At 39.7% G+C, this 17283-nt stretch overlaps 1 protein-coding gene across 1 annotated transcript in view; it reads left to right on the top strand.

Moving 5' to 3' along the window:
- The first annotated feature begins 3208 nt into the window (after positions 1-3208).
- The window catches only part of LOC136875533 (dipeptidase 1), a 74340-nt gene continuing 60265 nt past the window's right edge, over positions 3209-17283 (top strand). The window contains exon 1 of the mRNA XM_067149080.2: positions 3209-3291. The gene's annotated coding sequence lies outside the window, so the exon portion shown is untranslated. The remainder of the gene's footprint in view (positions 3292-17283) is intronic.

The following is a 17283-nucleotide window of genomic DNA, read 5'->3' on the forward strand; positions in this document are numbered from 1 at the left end:
ACACACTGGTCGTGTCCGGCTCCATGACTAAATGGTTAGCATACTGGCCTTTGGTCACAAGGGTCCCAGCTTCGATTCTCGGCAGGGTCGGGAATTTTAACTATAATTGGTTAATTTCGCTGGCACGGGGACTGGGTGTATGTGTCGTCTTCATCATCACTTCATCCTCATCACGACGCGCAGGTCGCCTACGGGTGTCAAATCAAAAGACTGCATCTGGCGAGCCGAACTTGTCCTCGGACACACCCGGCACTAAAAGCCATACGCCATTTCATTTCACTGGTCGTGCTCCGAACGTAATTACTCAGCATCATCCATACCCTAGCACAGGGCCTCTCAGGGTGCATGCACCGTGCACGGTGCAAAAGACGACTTCGCTTGGTTGCCCAGAGTGCAGACCCCCCCACTCCTTGATTTGGAGAATTAGCACTGTCTCTCTCTTTCCCCACGTCTGTCTCGCTCGCTCCCCCTGTCTCCCTCTTCCAGACTTGCTCCGTAGCGCTCCAAATCCGAGCCGAGTTGAGCCGAGCTTAGCCGAGTAGCCCAGAGACGAAGCGTTGGTCCGAGCCGAGCCTAGTGGAACCGATGCACAGTGCACGGAGCTCTTGCGCCTCGATTTGCACGCGTGAGATTTTGGGCGTTTGAGAGGCCCTGCCCTAGCAGCTTCCATATTGTCACCGCCACGGATGAGACTGGGACATCGATAGAAGCTACACTTCGCTCTGGCCTATGCCAAGAGATGGATGCAAAAGTACTGCATCCATCTAGAAATGACAACAGGCAGGTATAGAATATTATCCCTGGCCTTTTCCCAAATACTTGCAGCCAGCACGATATTTGTATTAAGCCATATTTTACAGTCAAACGCCGTTACCGAAGCCAACACTAAATGGAAGGATGCATTCGCCCCATTGCGTGTTTCTGTGATGAATTGTGTGTAAATGAAGGTGTGTATTAAGGCAAACATATATCCCAACCCACGGGCTAGAGGAATTAACAAACGTGGTTAAAATCCACCCAACCTGGCTGGGAATCAAACCCGGGGCCCACTGAACCGAAGGTCACTACGCTGACCAATCAGCCAATGAGCTGATACCACGTAGCCAACTCACTCAGATATTTTCTTTTACAAAATAATGTTATTAATTTTACGTCCCGCTAACTACTTTGCGGGCTGAGTGCCTCAGACGGTTGAGGCGCTGGCCTTCTAACCCCGTCGTGGCAGGTTCGATCCTGGCTCAGTCCGATAGTATTTGAAGGTGCTCAAATATGTCAGCCTCATGTCGGTTGATTTACTGGCGCGTAAAAGAACTCCTGCGGAACTAAATTCCGGCACCTCGGCGTCTCCGAAAACCGTAAAAGTAGTTCGTGGGACGTAAAGCCAATAACACCATTATTTATCTAAATACTTTTACAATTTTCGGAGACATCAGCGTGCCAGAATGTCGTCCCAGTGAAGTTATTTTACATGCGAGTAGATCTACCGACACAAAGCTGGCGAATTTAAACACTTTCAATTAGGCTATCACCATACTAACTCGGTATCGAACCACCAACTTAGTCTCATAAGAAATACCATTGCTTGTAATCTCTGAGCCAGTCACTCCGACGAGTTATTATTATTATTATTATTATTATTATTATTATTATTATTATTATTATTATTATTATTATTATTATTATTATTATTATTATTGAGCGAGTGGCTGTGTGGTTTGAGTCACGTAGCTGTTAATTTGCATTCGGCATATAGTGAGTTCGAACCCCACTGTCGGTAGTACAGGGGATGATTTTCCGTGATTTCTCTTTCTCATACTAGACAAATGCTGTGGCTGTACCTTAACTAAGGCCACAACCATTTCCTTCCAGCTCTTAGCCCTTTCCTATCCCATCGTCATCATAAGACCTATTTGTGTAGATGCGACGTAAAGCAAATTGTAAAATAATAATAATAATAATAATAATAATAATAATAATAATAATAATAATAATAATAATAATAATAGTTTTACGTCCCACTAACTACTTTTACGGTTTTCGGAGACGCCTAGGTGCCCGAATTTAGTTCCGCTGAAGTTTTATACATGCCAGTAAATCTACCAACACGAGGCTGACGTATATGAGCACCTTCAGATAGCAGCGGACTGAGCCACTATCGAACCTGCCAAGTTGGGGTCAGAAGGCCAACACCTCAACCGTCTGAGTCACTCAGCCTAAAGGTCATCAAGTAGAAAGACCTGCACCAGGTCTCTCCGGAGGCCATACATTATTATTATTATTATTATTATTATTATTATTATTATTAATATTATTATTATTATTATTATTAATATTATTATTATTAATATTATTATTATTATTATTATTATTATTATTATTATTATTATTATTATTATTATTATTATTATTATTATTATTATTATTATGTCCGGCTCCATGGCTAAATGGTTAGCGTGTTGGCCTTTGGTCACAGAAGTCCCGGGTTCAATTCCCGGCAGGGTCGGGAATTTTTACCATAATTGGTTGATTCCTATTGCACGGGGACTGAGGGTATGTGTCGTCTTCATCATCATCTCATCCTCATCACGACCCGCAGGTCGCCTACGGGAGTCCAATCAAAAGACCTGCGCCTGGCGAGCCGAAGTCCTAGGACACATCCCGGCACTAAAAGCCATACGCCATTTCATTTTATTATTATTATTATTATTATTATTATTATTATTATTATTATTATTATTATTATTATTATTACCGAGCGAGTTGGCCGTACGTTTAGGGGCGCGCAGCTGTGAGACTGCATTCGGGAGATAGTGGGTTCGAGCCCCACTAGCGGCAACGCTGAAAATGATTTTTTGTTGTTTCCATTTTCACACCAAGCAAATGCTGGGGTTATACCTTAATTGAGGCGGCGGTCACTTCCTTCCCCCTCCTAGCCTTTCCTGTCCCATTGTCGCCATAAGACCTATCTGTGACGGTGCGACGTAAAGCAACGTGTACAAAGAAAATTACCGGTATTATTATTATTATTATTATTATTATTATTATTATTATTATTATTATTATTATTATTATTATTATTATTATTATTATTATTATTATTATTACGGTTCTCCAATAGTGAAACAAGATAAACACGCCATGATAATGAGACGTAGGTAGTGATACCCAACCACTTCTCAAGATAAGATACGACTCATTCAAGGTGCGACTGTGCCAGTATATATGAGCTGCATAGCCCATTCTCTCGTTGATCGTCTCTTCGACTGCAGAAGGACACAGGACACGAAACATGTAAGTAAACGATCCAAGTTTGTTTCCTCCGGCTGACTGTACTATATTACCCGAAAATTATTCTATCACAATTATAGTTTATGATGCGCCGAACTTTAAATAAAAGTAACTTTGTAACATTGTAGTTATCCAATTATGAATAACACTGTGACCATAGCTATGATCTTACGGAGTGCGAGGCGAGGTTGTCCGTCTTAATTTTACAACCATAGGTTAAATGGGCTAGCTAACGTTTGGATTCTTGGGCCAATTGTTCGTATGAAATCAGAACATTATAAAATTATTTAAATTGGAATTAGACAACTCGTTGTTATTAACTAGAGCCCTGATTTCGTTACACGCCATTGTTTAACTGGTGTATCACATAAATTGTGAAATTACCCTGAACATGGCCACAAGACTACAAAAATTTATAATGTCAATTTGTCGTCATCGAGTGCAATTTTTATTTTAATGCCGGTTTTTTAATCTTGCCTCTTAATTTGAAATTATCATCAGTTCATTAACATTGTTAATGTTAAGATAACTCTGTCTTCTTCTTATTATGTATTAATTTTCATTTATTTATGTTGGGTAATCAACGAACGTGAAAACCACTTGAGCTTTGAATAAACTTCATGTATTTTACTTATGAATGCAGACAATTTTACTGTACAAAAGTGCACTGGCCTTTAGCAGACCGTTTGGTGTTATTCGACAGGAGTAAACTTCATTTTATATTCGAGAATATGTGTATCATCCCGAGGGCTCGGGTAGTTATGAATTAATAAGAGCAAAATATAGAGTATTTATGCGATATGAATGGGGATATATACGTTAACAATCCATAAAATATATACTATCTAAAATCTCACGAAAATTATGAAATAATGAATAAGTCAGAATTGTGTTTTATGTAATAAAATCAGTTACCAGTCACAAGCTTTATTATTTTTTTAATTTTTATTTTATTATTTCATAAAGAATTAATTCACAATCAAGGACTAGCCTTCCGTAAATATCGTGGTTCTGTTCACGATCAGAAGTATTCATTTTAATCTTTTAAAAAATGTATTTCTTGTTGAAACTGTATGTTAACTTACTGTCTACTGTAACAGTAAAATGTTGTAAAATGCAGTGTTAATGGAATTGAATTGCTGCCGAAGGCCCCATTAGGATTGTATAACAGTAATCAATTTTAGGGTTGAAAAGAAAACATTCTCTCTTACTTCTAAAAGTTAATTTGTACTGAGAAAAATAACGTCCAGCTACAAGAGATGCTACTGGACCATATTTAAAATTCGCTGTTTCTTCCAGAGACAATTGCTCTCAGAGTTACCAGACAGGATATTGGCAATATTATGTGCGATAACCCGGATATTTTGTAGTACACAGTTACATTTTTATACTACGGTCTTTGCAATTTCGCCTGGCACATATTTCAGTTCCAGGCAGATAATTTTTATTAGACTTTATATTCATGAGAAATTGCGTAGATAATCGAAATTTGACTGGCGTGATTATTCTTTCAAGAACGCTGGAATATAACTAAAAGAATGTAGTTGATCGGAAAATACCGAGCGGAATGGCGTTAACACACACTACGGCTGCGGAGCCAATCTCTGCATTCGGGAGACAAGTGGGTTCGAACCCCACCGTCACCTGACCTCGGAATGGTTTCCCGTGCTTTCCCATTTTCACTTCCAGGCAAATGCTAAGGCAGTTCCTATTCATAGGCCACTGCTGATTCCTTCCTTAATCTTCCCCAATTTCATTCTCAATGATTCATTTTATCTTTTTAAGCTCTTTAACTGAGATTGATGTCCGAAACGGCAACCGGCCTTAAAATCATGCCGTATTTCATCTCACCTCATTCCCGACCCCGTATCAGGAAACTAAGCACTGTATAATGGAGATCGGAAAGTGACATCCCAGCCTTGGGCATTCACAATCAAGACTAAACTGAAATGCAGCAGCTTTACGGATTTCTGATTGTGAGAACAAACTGTGTGTGACCTAACACATAAAATACTTTCATTGCTGTTTCAAGCCGAATTATAGGCCTATCTCTTAACTTCAGCATAGAACTAAAATTATTATTATTATTATTATTATTATTATTATTATTATTATTATTATTATTATTATTATTATTCATTCGACATAGTTCGTACCCGTGACCCCATAAGGTGTGGGAAAAATCGGTAGTATTAGTAGATGATATTTAATTAAAATATACCAAAATATATTAAAATGAATCTACAGCCACTAGATTGACTATTTATTTTCTTTCTTTCTTTCTTTCTTTCTCTCTTAATCCGTTTAACCTCCAGGGTTGGTTTTTCCCTCAGACTCAGCGAGAGATCCCACGTCTGCCGTCTCAAGGGCAGTGTCCTGGAGCTTGAGACTTTGGGTCGGGGGATACTACTTGGAAGGAGGACCAGTACGTCGCCCAGGCTAGGCTAGGCTAGGCTAGGCTAGGCTATGCTATGCTATGCTATGCTATGCTATGCTATGCTATGCTGAACAGGGGCCTTGTGAGGGGATGGGAAGATTGGAACGGATAGACAAGGAAGAGGGAAGGAAGCGGTCGTGGCCTTAAGTTAGGTACCATCCCGGCATTTGGCTGGAGGAGAAGTGGGAATCCACGGAAAACCACTTCGAGGATAGCTGAGGTGGTAATCGAACCCCCTCTACTCGTACCACTTTTAAATTTTCGTGGCAGAGCCGGGAATCGTACCCGGACCTCCGGGGGTTGCAGCTAATCACACTAACACCTTCACCACAGAGGTGAACGATTTATTTATTTATTTATTTATTTATTTATTTATTTATTTATTTATTTATTTATTTATTTATTTATTTATTTATTTATTTATTTATTTATTTATTTATTTATTTATTTATTTATTTCCGATGACTTCATCCAGAGTCGACCCTGCAATTTTGATAACAAAAGGCCAGTATCCCTGTGCCATTTATAAATTATTTTGAAGTATTACCTTCAGTGCTAATGTTCAAATGATCCTCGCCCATTCCACGTGAGTTGCAAACGTTGTAGTAGGAGTCTCATGAGAACACATTAAAAACCAATCATTGTGAGTACCCTAAGGCGTGTACACAACGTAACAGCGAAACAGTTCCTATCATGTTGCCAGCTACTTTTCCCCTGAGAAATTTTGTAGGAAATTTTCACTTCGTCTAGATTAGATAAATGCAACGAACGGGATTATGATCTCTCAGTATAATTATGAATATTGATATTATAAATAAGAAGAACCCGAGCAAGTGGCTATGCGTTTTGGGTTACGTAGCTACTAGCTTGCATTCGGGAGATAGGAGTTCCGATCCCGAACAATGGATGTGAGAAATCTGAGAAGTCACGTCCGTAAGTTTTGGACTCTACATAAAACTGGAGGTCCCCTGGCTATGATCACGATACCAACAATCACGTGAAATTACAAGCTTGCTCTGGGGTTTGCATTTACTCTCATGAAAATTCTCAGAAATTTACTAACTACTGTATAACTCACATGAACGGAGTACTCAACATCAGAATTCATACCATACTTCAATATGAACACTGTTTTTTCTGAAGTATTATACAGTTAGAGGTTTTTTTGAATTGCCTACTCAGTTATTCTGTTTGGTTTTTACTGATTTTACACATACCCTACTGTAATTTCGAATAATTCACACACACTTTTGTGTGAATATATACGTTATACAATATCGGGGGTGAAAGAATGTTTTAATCTGTAAGGAAAGGAAAGAATGCTATTTGCATAATATAATCATTAATTAGCGTTGTGTCTGCAAACAGTTCCCCCTGTGGGTGAGGTGTGGTATAATACACCCACGGTGTTCCCTACCTGTCGTAAGATACGAATGAAAGGAGCCCTTGAGCCTCTGAATTTAGGAGCATGGGATGGTGACCACGGGGCCTTTAGCTGCGTCTACTTGAATCAGACTTCATTCTCGTCTTTTCTATCCGATCTCCCTTGGTCAACTATGTTCTCTTCTGACCCCGATGGTATTCGGTTTTCGAGACCTAGGGAGTGTTTCATTTTTACGCCCTTCATAGCCTTTCTTTCATTCCTTCTTTCTTTTGCCAATACCTTCATTTTTCGAAGGGATGGAGCTCTTCCCAGTCCCCTTCTGATTAGTGTTAAGAGATGATGTCCTCATTTGTTTCCTCCTAAGACAGTAATCACAACCACAACTACCACCATATCTGCAAACAGTCTAAAGCGCCCACTCTTCCCATTATTTTCAGCTACAGTAGTCTTCATAATATAGGTCTCTAGTACGAGATCTTCAAATACCGAGCCTAACAATCGTCTTCTAGTTTCTCTCAACTTCTCTCATCTAGTCACAGTTAGAAGAACTTTCATTCCACAATTCACCACTAATCTGCATTTAGGACTGGTGCCCAGGCGTCAGATTCCCTATCAGTTGCTTTCCTAGGCTTTTCGTAAATGATTTCAAAGAAGTTGGAAATTTACCGAACATCCCGCTTGGTAAATTATTTCAATCCCTAATTCGTTTTCATAAAAACAAATATTTGCCTCAATTTGTCCTCCTGCATTTCAAATTTATCATCATATTATATTTCCTACTTTGAACACTTTATTCAAATTTCTTTTTGTTTACAGTTGTCATTCCACGCCACCTCTCCACGAATAGGTCGGAACATACGACTTAATCGAGCAGCACGTCTCCTTACTCCTAAGTCTTCCCAAGCCATAGTTTCTTGTTTTCCCAAATTCCCGGAGTCGGCACTAGGCGTGGATTGTTCCAGTTTACGGACTCGTGCCCTTTCTAATGCCAACGTTATATGCAGGAATGCATTCAACATTGCGTGTATTTTTATGCTCAACTATACTTATGCAGTTAAAATCCCTGGCTCGCCGTGGAATAGAACACAGGGCCATCTCAATCGAAGGCTACGACGCTGGCCATTCAACCAAGAAACCAGACCTCTTTACCTCTATGTGAAAGGCAATAATTCGGCATCTAGTTGAAATTCGTATCTTTTTATTTTACTATGTCCTTTCAGCTAGTAAATTTACTTCTGGTAAAGTTATATTATTATTAATATTATTATTATTATTATTATTATTATTATTATTATTATTATTATTATTATTATTATTATTATTATTATTATTATTATTAATTTGTGTGGCATCGGCTACCGTGTGCAGCCATTTTAATTGGAAACTATCTAGGCTGCCTGTATGTCATTATCGATGTTCGGTTTTACCCTACCACAGAGATGCTGGGATTTAAGTCCCGCGGGCACACAGTATATCAGCGCCTCTAACCGCACGGCCAACTCTCCCGGTCATTTGAGTATTAAGGGAATAGTGATATTTTGACATAAATATGTCTTATGGATGGGGGTCACCTGAAATTAGCGATACATTCATGGTTCGTAGGGCCTGAGTTAGTTTCCCCCTTTCGGTGCACTCAATTCCTTACAGATGTCTCTCAAAAACAGTTCGTTAGATACAAGTAAATTAATCGTTATCGATTTGAGTTTTATTTAATGAAAGACATGTATATGATTATTTTACTTTCCCCATGGGAAATTTGACACATTTACCTTTGTTTTAATTTCATTAAGATGCAAATATAAAGTTTTATTAACAAAAAAAACATGCGAAAAATTCTTAATTTCGGCAGTACCTTTATAAAATGTATCAAGAGATCTTCTTCTTCTTCTTCTTCTTCTTCTTCTTCTTCTACTACTACTTCTTCATCTGCTTATTATTATTCATCTGGTGCTGTCTCCTCAGAGAAGGTTGGCGACCGTCATGGAGTTTTTTCTTCCTATTTTCTGTTTTCCGTGTCAGAGTTGTACAGTGGATGTCGACTACTATCGGAGGTTCAACGCCTATGATAATCTCATCTATACCGGGCGAGTTGGCCCTGCGGTTAGGACCGCGCAGCTGTGAGCTTGCATCCGGGAGATAGTGGGTTCGAACCCCACTGTCGCCAGCCCTGAAGATGGTTTTACGTGGTTTTCCATTTTCGCACCAGGAAAATGCTGGGGCTGTACCTTAATTAAGGCCACGACCGCTTCCTTCCCATTCCTAGGCCTTTCCTATCCATTCGTCGCCATAAGACCTATCTGTGTCGGTGCGACGTAAACAAGTAGAAAATTCTCCTCTACCCATATCCACGTTTCCACTCTATCTTGCCTTCTATGAACATTTGCATCAGACCGCGCTTACCATTTCAGAAGTTGTGTCTTAAACAGAGTGTTGTACCATAGAATTGCTGGGATTTTCGTCACGCGGGCAAAACAACATACAAGAGGGTGGGCGAGCGATCAATTTGTGCGCTTCAAAGACAGCAACGTTGTGGTTACGTCATACGCCGTGAAGGTCAATGGACGGTGAACGTTACACCCACTCGTGTCCAAGCAGGACACAATTAATTCCCGACAGTCAGAATGTAATCCCAGGATATGCCATTGAATAAGAAAAATATTTAATTTTTCTGCAGGTTTCGTTTTACGTGGGTTCCGAGAGAAAATGACTCGACAATACGCGATAATTTCCGAATGAACATCTCCATCCTATCGCATAAGCGTAAAATTCACCACCGACCGCAGTGTCGTATACGCAATCCGCAAGAAATTCACCTTATAAACTAAGTGTATGTACTAACTATTACTATACATTATTACTCATAGAATTATAAAAATAATGAAAAAATATTAAATTAAGAAAATTTGAAAATAAATGAGAACTGTCTTCATTATAAACTTCCCTAATCGCTATTTGGAATAAAAAATTCATGAAATCCTACAATTAAGTCAGCGCTGGCTTATTACCAAAAATAACATAACATGAATCCAACTCTTCTGAAATGAAATCAAATGGTAATAAATTGTGCAAATTACTCTTGAGAAATTAAATTAATCACTCGTATACTTATTATGCCGCAATTATAATAACATTAAGAAAATTTAGAGTTCCATTTCATAATTACATCTTCTTTATGTAATTGAAATCTGAGTCCGTTGATATAGAATATCATTTTAGAAAATTAAACTGGGACGACTGACGTGCTAAGGTTTTACGACCCTATTGCCTCTTAAATTCGGCTCCTAATCTACTATTTCCTTATCTAGTAACTTTTCACAAAATACAAAATGATACTCAATATATAAAATAATCTATCGTCCTACACTTTTCACATAATTCTTAATTTATAATATTTTGGCTCAATATGCATTCATTAGCCAAGTTCAAATTCCTACTGTGCAAGTCATTTACCAAGTATCTCCAGTATAATACTTCGGTGCTATGTTTCACGTCAACTCCACTATATAAAACATCTCACCTATTTCACATTTCACATGTATTGAGAATATATCACACAACATACATGTCTCTACATTAACAGCTGTTTTTACTATCATATTACCTTCTAAATCTCATCTATAAATGAATATTCATAATCCATACTTTATATCCAGTCAGCGCCATGGTGTATTTCCTTCTTATTAATCACATCGTCAAATTGAACCAATATCATTCATATTTTACGCTAATCTACCTCGTGTATATCTCGAAATTACCACGATGCACATTATAATACCTTAAATCATTTCATATAACTTCTTATAACCATCAAATAATTCAATTCAACTTCCATATTAACTATTCTCAACTCTCATAAATTTCTTCATATAACTCGCAATTACTGAGATATATCACTCTTTAATGCGCAAAACACTTCTTTTCATTACTCAATTCCTTTCCAATATTTACGATGCATAACCTTAAATACCTTAATTGTGCAGTTAATAATGTTGCTTTACAAGGAATACTCGATTTTAATTAATCTCTTCTCACGCGCGGTCCATCTGTGACGTAATCTTTAGATGAATAACTTAGCGAGATTTATCGATACTCTTTACCCTATGACAATTTTAGCAATCAGCTGTTACATTATTTTCTTTCCGAATCGTATTCTCAACTACTTCATTGACTCATTTGTTCAAACATAGTCATCCGACGCGAGATATATATATATAATTCAACACTATCTTAATGTAGCACTAGCATCTTAAATGTAATACACTTCACTGCACGGTTTCACTTGCACACTTCAGCATTTCATTTTAAAATATTCAATTCTACTGCATATGCCAAAACTAAATTAAGAATTATGTTACTAATTGTAAAAAACTTAGCTCGTCTTTCGCCACATCAGACGTCAGTTGCTCTCATTCGGCCCGTCACATGGCTGGTTCTACGGCCTCGATCTGATGTTGGTCTGGACTCTTCCTCTCATCTCAAGTTGGTTTAGGTAGGCGATATCCTTCTCTCATTTCTGGTAAGCTCATCTGTTCGGATGATACCTCCCTCCAGGTCGGTCCATCTGGATGCTTAGCAGACCATCATCATCTTCAAATAGCTGCCAATGAAAACAAACATTTCTGAGAAGTAAATATTCATTTTAAGTTCTTGTCAGAATAATATCTCTCTCCAATTATTCTTTAGCTTTCTTATGCGTCGTAATCGGCTAACTCTCTAACTTCGTGTAAGATATTTTATCTTGCTCAGTGAAAATCTTCAAATTTTGATTATTTATTTTTCACGAATACTTCTTCTTCTTCAATTTTTCCTCTAATGGAATGATTTCTTCTTATCTCTCTTCTCTTCTCGCAGCTTCCAAATTACGTTTCCCGCAGTATCGCTTGACTTGCGCCTTGGGTTTACCAATATGCGTAAATTGCCGTTTATCTCGACGTATTTTATATTCTCTACAGTGTTTTTAAGGGATGTTTTATCGTTTCCTTCTAGTTTAAACTAGTTTTTCCTAAGAATTTCCGCCTTAATCTTGACAATCTTCGTATTTTTATGGAGCAACCGCAATTCACTTCTTGTCTTGACGATTTCAATTTTTCAAGTCCATTTCTATAATAATCCATTCTATTTTACTTGTTGTTGTCTTTTTTCTAAACAATCTGCTTGACCTTGCACTGTTCTGCACTGCCTTTGGAATGCTGTCGTTCCAAGTTAGACATGGCTTCCTATTATATCCCAATATTAAGATTTCGTTGTGTATTCTCTTAAGCTTGAGTGGTCTATACCTATCTTACACGCCATTTTGGAACACGTCCGAAAATGCAACGGGCACAATGTTCATTTGAATATTAAGGGAACAGTGTTATTTTATATTTCCAGTGGACAGATACCCAAGTAATTTTCAACATAACGTTGTAAAAATCTGTTCTGTTTACGTACATTGACCAGATACAATGAAGAGTTTACCGGTACCTCGAAATATTTTTATATTCTACGCAATAAACTACATTGTTACTATTATATTTTAAGAGAGTCCGCCTCTTTGGTGTAGTGGTTAGTTCGATTAGCTGCCATCCCCGGAGGCCCGTGTTCGATTCCTGGCCCTACCACGATATTTGAACATTTTTATGAAGGTTGGAAAGAGGTCCACTGAGTCTCTGGAGGTCAGCTCAGTAGAGGGGGTTCGATTCCCACCTTATCCAGCCTCGAAGTGGTTTTCCGTGGTTTCCCACTTCTTCAGACAAATTCCGGGATGGTACCTAACTTAAGGTCACGGTCGCTTCCTTCCCTCTTTCTTGTCTATCCCTTCCGATTTTCTCATCCCCCCCCCCCACGCAAGGCCTCTGTTCAGTATAGCTCGTGAGGCCGCCTGGGAGAGGCACAGGCCCTCCTTCCCAATTGTATACCCGACACAAAGTCTCACGCCCCAGGACACTGCCCTTGACGTGGTTGGAGGTGGGATCCCTCGCTGAGTCCGAGGAAAAAACCAACTCTAGAAGGTAAACGGATTAAGAAAAGAAGATACTTTAATACGAACGCAGTAGAAATCAAACCCGAATATTTTTAAAGGACTACTTTTCTTGCAATTGTAGTGTCTGTTTCAGTACAACCAGTCATCTATCAGTCACCACTGGTTTGCATTTAGGGCAGTCACCCAGGTGGCTTATTCCCTACCTTTGTTTTCCTAGTCACTTTTTATAAATAATTGCAAAGAATTTGGAAATTTATTGAACATATCCCTTGGTAAATTATTCCAATCCCTAGCTCCCCTGACACTGTCACTGAAAACGTCCGCAGCAATCCCAAGCGCTACTGGAGTCTCATCAACACACGAAGAAGGACGGAGCGGATTCCTGTCAGCGTGAACCACAACGATGCAACAGCAGATGGCGCCGATCGCAATGAACTGTTCAACAGGTATTTCTTCTTCAACTTCTCCCCTCCCTTACAAAACCAACAGCTCCCTCCCGTTGGTACAGCTTCAAACATAACCCTATCAAGCATAACTACCACACCAAGTGAAGTTCATAACCTTCTTCAAACTCTTCGTACCAACAAAGCTACCGGTGCCGACACTATAGGTCCTCTTTTCCTACAAAATACTGCCAGCGCTCTTTGCATCCCTCTCTCTAAATTATTTAACAGATGTTTTGCCGCGGGCTATCTTCCTATTACCTGGAAACAGGCAAATATTGTTCCACTTCTCAAATCAGGCAACAAATTTAATGTTTCATCTTACCGACCAATCTCTATTCTCCCCACACTATCCTTTATCTTTGAAAAAATTATACACCAGCGTCTCCTCGCATTCACTTTGCCGTATATCTCAACCAAGCAGCATGGTTTTCTACCAGGTGGCTCTTGTCTAACAAACCTGGCCACTCTGCATAGCTTTGCATCACACGCCATTGCAGCTAAATCACAGCTGGATATCTGCTACGTAGACATTTCGAAAGCTTTCGATTCTGTAGACCATACTCTGTTGCTCCATAAACTCTCCGAACGATTTAATATACATGGCAGTTTTCTGACCCTTCTCGCTGGCTTCCTACATAACCGTTGGCAGAGAGTGGTAATACAGGCACTTCATCCTCATGGTTACCAGTCACCTCCGGTGTCCCACAAGGCAGTACTCTTGGCCCCTTGCTGTTTGCTTTGTTTATGGACGATCTGCCGTCCGAACTCAACGAAACAGCGAATACCCTACTCTTTGCTGACGATTGCAAGATATTTAGGGAGATCAGGAATCCAGCAGATGCAGCTCTGCTACAGTCCTCACTTAATGCCCTCTCGAACTGGTGCCGTACTTGGAAACTTATCCCCAATCCACAAAAATGCAGCCACATGACCATAACACTACGTAAATCTCCTCTACCGACATCATATTACCTACTCGACAAGCCCATCACCGTGGTTACGCAACAGCGTGACCTAGGTGTAATATTCGATACAAAATTATAATTTAAGACCCATATAGAAACATATACAACCAAGGCTATGAAATTACTAGGCATTCTCTATCGCTTCACAGAAATTTCTGACCCCATTGCTCTTCGTCACTTCTTCCTCACGATCGTTCAACCTCTCTTAAACTACTACTCTCCGATTTGGACAACAGCCGCCCCCTCCAATACTAAGCAGTTAGACAGAGCAGTGTCCTTCTTTGCTGCAATTGTAAGGAACAGAAACCCCAAGCTCAGAAATCTGTCTACGCAGCAGGTATTAATGGCAATGCATGTGTCACCGCTGCACATCAGGCGACAGGTAGCTGACCTGAGTTTCCTCCACGAGATCTTAAATGGACATTACCGCTCGGAACATCTTGTCTCACTCTTCTCTCTCCGCGTTCCTTCCCGCTCCGCCAGAACCAAAGACCTTCTCCACATTCCCCCCACTCAGCACTCAATACTTCAACGATCTTTCCTAATCCGCCTCCCAACACTCTTTAACAATATTAATAGGAGACAAGAGCTTGATATAGCATCAAATAAAAGTGTATTCGAGAGGTGTGTAAAGAGTATCTTAAAGATAAGTTGATGTGAAGGGATTATAACGCCATCTTGACCCACGACGACTTGGCTGTGAACATGGACATACTCATGGTTTTCGATTTGGACAGTTGTTATTAGTAGGCTGTGTACCTGATCTTGTTATATTTTGTTATGTTTCTTATATTTTATTATGAAAGTTTACGTTTGTTAAGTAGTCTGTTGACAGTGCAAGTGAAATTTGCTCAGTGTAGCTGTATCTTGTGCTTCATGAATAAATAAATAAATAAATAAATAAATAAATAAATAAATAAATAAATAAATAAATAAATAAATAAATAAATAAATAAATAAATAAATAAATAAATAAATAAATAAATACATAAATAAATAAATAAATATTTGCCCCAATTTGTCCTCTTGAATACCAACGTAATCTTCATAAGGTAATGTGATAAGTTTTAAATACTATTTTCAGAAAGTGAATGAACAGGGAAAGTCACATCGCATTACAATACAGTGCAAAATCAGGCATGAAGATAAACGGGGTTAAAGTCAGGTTGTGAGTTTCACTAATACGAAAAGTCCTCTGAGTTTTAATTACTACGTTGATGGGGTAATAGTTCCTTATGGGGATCACTCGTAAGTACCTAGATGTTAATATAATGAAATATCTTCATTGGGGTAATCACATAAATGGGATTGTAAATAAAGGATACAGATCTCTGCACATGTTATGAGGGTATTTAGGGTTTGTAGCAAGGATGTAAAGTAGAGAGCACATAAGCCTCTGGAAAGATCCCAACTCAAATCAACATTCCGTTGAATGGTGCGAGGAAAACTTCGTAACAATAATTGAACGTCACTGCTCTTGTCCTATGCCGAGTGCGTTCGCTCTCTCGCCTGACTGCGACGCACGCAAGCTGCCCGCATTTCAGACGAGCGAGCCCTGCCGCACTGGGCTAGCCTCAACGGACGCCCAGCTGAGCAACTATGGTCTACCTCGGGTGATCTGTGACTGAGTTTCTGTTACTTTTGTCGGATAAACAACAAATGTGTCGTCAGATATATTTTACATGCCGACATCATGCTACACTGAGTAACGAATGGACGTATTTCCAACCTTCAAAAATACAACTATTTCTGCTGGCTTTTAGACCGTAGTCATGGGATCCAGAGGCCGGCGCTCTACTATTGACCCACACAGGGGGACTATACATTCATTGCTACCATTTATATTGTGATTTAAATAAAATGCTGTGTATGTTTGGTATATATGATACGATTTTATTTTAAAATTTCTAGGTCATATTATTTTATTAACATGATTACTTCTATTACACTGAGTGGCCAAAAGTGAGGGGAAGGAGTGTCCCATTAGAAAATATGCCGTATATGACCCCAGAGCGTTGCGTCTAGCTGCGGCGTAGCTGAGCGCTCTTTCACAGACAGCAGTGTCGTGAATATGGCAATACGTCGCGAGTTAACCGACTTTGAACGTGGGATAATCATCGACGCACGGCGCGTGGGTCATAGCATTGCGGAGATTACACGAGAATAAGGTTTCTGAGGTTAACAGTGTGGAGAGTGGATCTTCAATGTCACAGGAGAATGTTACCATCGGCGTAAACTGCCGTACGGGAAGACCACAGGTGTTTAACAAACGGACATCACGTCGCCTCCGCAGAACCATACCGGGCGCTCAACCGTCTACTATGAGTCAGATCAACGTTCAGTTGATTGTTGGAAGTCAGGAACCCACTTCTACCAGGACTGTACGCAGGCAACTGCACCGCATAGGCTTCACCAGCCGAGGACCAACACGTGTCCCTTTGCTGGCACCTCGACACAGAGCTCAGCGACGTCCATGGGCCCGCGAACATCTCGGCAATGGACCATGGAACAGTGTCGCTTGTGGTATGGTCCCGATGAAACCCGGTTCCAGTTGTATCGAGCTGATGGGCGCGTGGGAGTGTAGCGTATGACCCATGAAGCAATGGATCCTGCGTGTCAACAAGGATGTGTCCAGGCGGGAGATGCCACAGTTCAGGTCTGGACGGCGTTCTCATGGTCGCAATTAGGCCCCATTGTCCGGATGTAGAGAGTTCTGACAGGTGCACGTTATGTGGACATTCTTCCAGACCATTTTCATCTCTTTCTGGCCCTAGAGTTTTGATGCCATGTTTCAACAGGTT

Source organism: Anabrus simplex, chromosome 6 (assembly GCF_040414725.1).
Source record: "Anabrus simplex isolate iqAnaSimp1 chromosome 6, ASM4041472v1, whole genome shotgun sequence".
NCBI classification, from domain to species: domain Eukaryota; kingdom Metazoa; phylum Arthropoda; class Insecta; order Orthoptera; family Tettigoniidae; genus Anabrus; species Anabrus simplex.